General features: G+C 43.5%; 1 pseudogene; it reads right to left on the bottom strand.

Moving 5' to 3' along the window:
• Positions 1-383: 383 nt before the first annotated feature.
• LOC135268195 (heterogeneous nuclear ribonucleoprotein A1-like) lies at positions 384-1,343 on the bottom strand (annotated as a pseudogene).
• Between the last annotated feature and the right edge of the window lie 4,149 nt (positions 1,344-5,492).

Here is a 5,492-nt window from a genome sequence, read left to right as displayed (position 1 = left end):
AAATTTACCAAGATGGCTTCAGAGTAGACTAACTTTACACAGCACATTAAAAAAAAAAAAAAGACATTTGTTCAGCATCATGATCAGACTATTACATTTAGCAATCAACAGCGTGAGTGCAAAAAAAAGAAATCTACATTAAAACACTTTGTTGGAATGCTTTACACTTTCCACAGAACAGAAACTCAAATAACCTGTTATACAATTAGCCACAAATACAGTCCTTGAGTTTTTTGCCCATGCACGAGTATTTGTCTAAATCATGTCTCCTTTGTAGCACTAGGCCCTGCCACCACTGTGCTTGGCTGAATTCACAAATCTGTTGTAACCTGTAGCTTCCCTGTCACTTCTCTGGCTCTCCTCTCCTAAGCTTTGTTTCCTAATTAAAATCTTCTGCTACTGCCATACCTACTACTGCTACTGGAACTGCCACAGCCATGTTGGTTTCATGGTTTGGCAAAGTATTGGCAGCCACCACCATAGGGACCAGAGCTTCTGCCTCCAAAGTTTCCTCCCTTCATGGGTCCAAAATTTGAAGACTGACTGTTGTAATTGTCAAAAATCATTGTAGCTCCCACGACCTCCAAAATTGCATCCATCATTACCAAATCCATTATGACCATCCCCACTGCCACCATATCCACCACAACCACAGCTGACACCAAAGCTGTCATGACTTTGTTTCCTCCATGACCAAAACTGTCATTCCCACCAAAACCACCTCAACGAACACCACCAAAGTTTCCAAAAACACTCTGACCTCTTTGGCTGGATGAAGCACTAGCCATCCCTCGCTTTCACAGGGCTTTCCTAACTTCACAGTTGTGGCCATTCACAGTATGGTATTTCTGAATGACAATCTTATCCACGGAGTCATGGTCATCAAAGGTTACAAAAGCAAAGCCCCTTTTCTTGCCACTGCCTCAGTCAGTCATGATTTCAATCACTTCAGTTTTTCCATACTGTTCAAAATAATCTTGTGGGTGATGTTCTTCAGTGTCTTCTTTAATGCTACCAACAAATATTTATTTCACAGTTAAATAGGCACCTGGTCTTTGAGAACCTTCTCTTGAGACAGTTCTCTTTGGTTCCACAACTCTTTCATCCACTTTGTGTGGCCTTGCATTCATGGCTGCATCCACCTCCTCCACAGTGGCATATGTGACGAACCCAAAGCCCCTGGAGCATTTGGTATTTGGATCTCTCATTACCACACAGTCCGTAAGCAATCTTCATTGCTCAAAATGACTCCTCAGGCTTTCATCGGTTGTTTCAAAGCTCAGCCCTCCAGTGAAGAGCTTCCTCAGCTGCTCAGACTCTTTAGGAGACTCTGACTTAGACATAATTGCAGGGAGAAGAGAGACTTTAATGATGCTTCTTTGGCAGCATCCATGGGCAGAAAGGAGCCATCTGTGTCTTTTAATTGGGGCATTAACAATTCAACTACACCAAGGTTTCTGAAGACAATGGCTTCTCCACCCAAGCAGGTTGTATATAAATTCCAAATAGAAACTGGTATCACCCTGAAGGAATTCTAACTTCACATGTGTAATGTTGTTATGGGTAAATTTAAGGTTAATGTTGTTATGTGTAAATTTGATCCTGTCTTTATGATGCTAGCTGCTTATTTTGCTCATTAGTTGATGCAGTTTCTTCACAGTGTCAATGGTCTTTACAATTTGGTATGTTTTTGCAGTTGCTGGTACTAGTTCTTCCTTTCCATATCTACTGTTTTCTTCAGGAGCTTTTGTAAGGCAGGCCTGGTGGTGACAAAATCTCTCTGCATTTGCTTGTCTATAAAGGATTTTATTTATCCTTCGCTTATGAAGCTTAGTTTGGCTGGATATGAATTTCTGGGTTCAAAATTCTTTTCTTTTCTTTAAGAATGTTGAATATTGGCCCCCACTCTTTTCTGACTTGTAGGATTTCTGCCAACAGATCTGCTGTTAATCTAATGGGCTTCCCTTTGTGGGTAACCTGACCTTTCTCTCTGGCTGCCCTTTAACATTTTCTCCTTCATTTCAGCCTTGGTGAATCTGATGATTATGTGCCTTGGGGTTGCTCTTCTTGAGAAATATCTTTGTGGTGTTCTCTGTATTTCCTGAATTTGTATGTTGGCCTGTCTTGCTAGATTAGGGAAGTACTCCTGGATAAGATCCTGAAGATTGTTTTCCAACTTGGTTCCATTCTCCCCTTCACTTTCAGGTACACCAAATCAAATGTAGATTAGCTCTTTTCACATAGTCCCATATTTCTTGGAGGCTTTGTTCATTTCTTTTCACTCTTTTTTCTCTAATCTTGTCTTCTGACTTTACTTCATTGAGTTGATCTTCAATCTCTGATATCCTTTCTTCTGCTTGATTGATTTGACTATTAATACTTGTATATGCTTCATGAAGTTCTTGTGCTGTGTTTTTCAGCTCATTTAGGTCATTTATATTCTTCTCTAAACTACTTATTCTAGTTAGCATTTTGTCTAACCTTTTTTCAAGGTTCTTAGCTTCTTTGCAATGGGTTAGAACATGCTCCTTTTGCTTGGAGGAGTTTGTTTTTACCCATCTTCTGAAGCCTACTTCTGTTAATTTATCAAACTTATTCTCTGTCCAGTTTTGTTCCCTTGCTGGTGAGGAGTTGTGATCCTTTGGAGGAGAGGAGGCATTCTGACTTTTGGGGTTTTCAGCCTTTGTGTGCTGGCTTCTCCCCATCTTTGTGGAGTTATCTACCTTTGGTCTTTGATGTTGGTGACCTTCAGATGTGGTCGCTGAGTGGACATCCTTTTTGTTGATGTTGATATTATTCCTGTTTGTTAGTTTTCTTTCTAACAGTCAGACCCCTCAGCTATAGGTTTGCTGGAATTTGCTGGGGGTCCTCTCCAGACCCTGTTTGCCTGAGTATCACCAGCAGTGGCTGCAGAACAGCAAAGATTGCTGCCTCTTCCTTCCTCTGGAAGCTTATCCCAGAGGGTCACCTGCCAGATGCCACCTTATGAGGTGTCTGTAAGCCCCTACTGGGAAGTGTCTCACAATCAAGATACAAGGGGGTCAGGGACCCACTTGAGGATACAGAGTGTCCCTTGTCAGAGCTTGAATGTTGTGCTGGGAGATCTGCTGTTCCTTTCAGAGCTGTCAGACAGGGATGTTTAAGTCTCCTGAACCTGCACCCACAGTCACCCCTTCCCCCGGGTGCTCTTCCCCAGGGAGATGGGGGTTTTCTATAAAAGTCCCTGACTGGGGCTGCTGCCTTTTATTCAGAGATGGCCTGCCCAGAGAAGAGGAATCTAGAGAAGCAGTCTGGCCACAGCAGTCTTGCTGAGCTGCAGCAGGCTCTACCCAGTTCACACTTCCCAGCTGTTTTGTTTACACTGTGAGGGTAAAACCACCTACTCAAGCTTCAGCAATGGCAGATGTCCCTCTCCCACCAAACTCAAGTGTCCCAGGTCAACCTCAGCCTGCTATGCTGGCAGCAAGAATATCATAGCTTGATGGGCTCCATGGGCGTGAGATCCACAGAGCCAGACCACTTGGCTCCCTAGTTTCAGCCCCCTTTCCATGGCAGTAAATGCTTCTGTTTCATTGGTGTTTCAGGTGCCACTGGGGTTTGGAAAACAAAAATAAAAACTCCTGCTGCTAGCTCAGTGTCTGCCCAAATGGCCGCTCAGTTTTGTGCTTGAAACCCAGGGTCCTGGTGGCATAGGCACCAGAGGGAATCTCCTGGTCTGCTGGTTGTTAAGACCACGGGAAAAGTGCAGTTATCTGGGCCGGAATGCACTGTTCTTCCTGGTACAGTCTCTCACAGCTTTCCTTGGATAGGGAAGGGAAATCCTCCAACTCCTTGTGCTTCCCAGGTGAGGCAATGCCCCATACTGCTTTGGCTCATCCTCTGTGGGCTACACCCACTATCCAACCAGTCCCAGTGGGATGAACCAGGTACCTCAGTCCAAAATGCAGAAATCCTCACCGCCTTCTGTCTCAATCTCACTGGGAGCTTTACATAGGAGCTCTTCCTATTCAGCAGTTGTAAGTGATCTGCTTTTTGAAAAACAGATCTCAACTTGTTACTGGACTCACAGAGAAGGAATACTTGACCATGGAGCTCAAAAGTTCCATACATCTAGAATACCACATTATGACCTGGTCTAGACCCACCAAGTAATGGAGTCAGATAGAAATGATACATTGGGATCAAACTTGAACAGGATCTAAACACCTGAGTAAGCTGCATGAGCAGTGTTACAGTCTGAATATTTTTGTCCCTCCAAAATGTATATATTAAAGTTTAATACCAATGTGATGCTATTAGGAGCTGGGGCCTTTGGGAGGCAATTAAGTCATGAAGGTAAAGCCCTCATGAATGGGATTAGTGCTCTTAGAAGTAGAGATACAAGAGCTCGCTCTCTCTGCTTTCCATCATGTGAAGATGAAAAGAGAAAAATGCCACCTGCAAACCAGGAAATGGGCCCTCAAAAGATAATGAATCTGCTGGCAGCTGGATCTTGGACCTCTCAGCCTTCAGAACTGTAAGAAATAAATGTTTAGGCCACTAAGTTTATGGTATGCTATAGCAGCCTGAACTAAGACAAAAAATATCTCAGACCGTGTGTTATCCACAACACCTGCACTAGTGTGTCCCTTCCTCGGCTTGTCTATGGCCATAGTGGGGGTTTCATAGGACCAGCTGAAAGAGGACGAAGAGGCATGAGCTTGGTTTACAGATAGGTCAGTTATTATGTGAGTATAAACTGAAAATGGATGCTAACTGCATCACAGAAGTATCTCAGGGGTAACCTTGAAAGCCAGTGAAGATGAAAAGTCTTCCTAATGGGTGAAGCTGTAAGGAGTGCACCTGATTATTTATTTTCCATGACAGAAGAAGTGGCCTCATCCATTGCCCATAAGCTATATAAAGATTCATGGGCAATGGCCCTTGACCTGGCCATTTAGTCAGGAGTCAGAAAAAAAGAAAGGAAGGTTGAAGACAAGGAGATCCATGTTACAGGTGATAGACATATGAGAATAGGCAGAGTACAGTGATTTTTGTTAACATCCACTACAGAGCACTCACCACAGAAGAGACACCAAGCAACCAAGTAGACAAAATGACTTAGTTGGTGAAATTGGTAATGGTGAACACATATATATGAAGTGACGATGTTGGCAAAGAAGGGGACTATGTATAGACCCAGCAGGATAGACTACCACTTACAAGACTGATCTAGTTACTGCTGCCTCTGAATGTTCAACCTGTCAGCAACTGAGACTAGCACAAGCTCCTGATATGGCAGTACCCCTCAAGGACACCAGCTGGTTCCTTGGTGGCACATCAAGTATACTGTGCTACTTTCATATTTGTAGGATCAGTTGTGTATCCTCACAGGGATGTATTAGGTCATTCTAACTTGCTTTTCTGCACTCAGCCTCAGCCAGCACCATAATCCAGGGGCTTACAGAATCCCTGATCCGTAGGCCTGGAATCACATGCAACATAGCATCTGA

The sequence above is a fragment of the Aotus nancymaae genome, unplaced genomic scaffold, assembly GCF_030222135.1.
Source record: "Aotus nancymaae isolate 86718 unplaced genomic scaffold, 86718_ANA_hifiasm-v0.15.2.pri h1tg000039l, whole genome shotgun sequence".
NCBI classification, from domain to species: domain Eukaryota; kingdom Metazoa; phylum Chordata; class Mammalia; order Primates; family Aotidae; genus Aotus; species Aotus nancymaae.
Note: the sequence above shows the minus strand (reverse complement) of the source record. Positions and strands in the feature narration are given on the sequence as shown.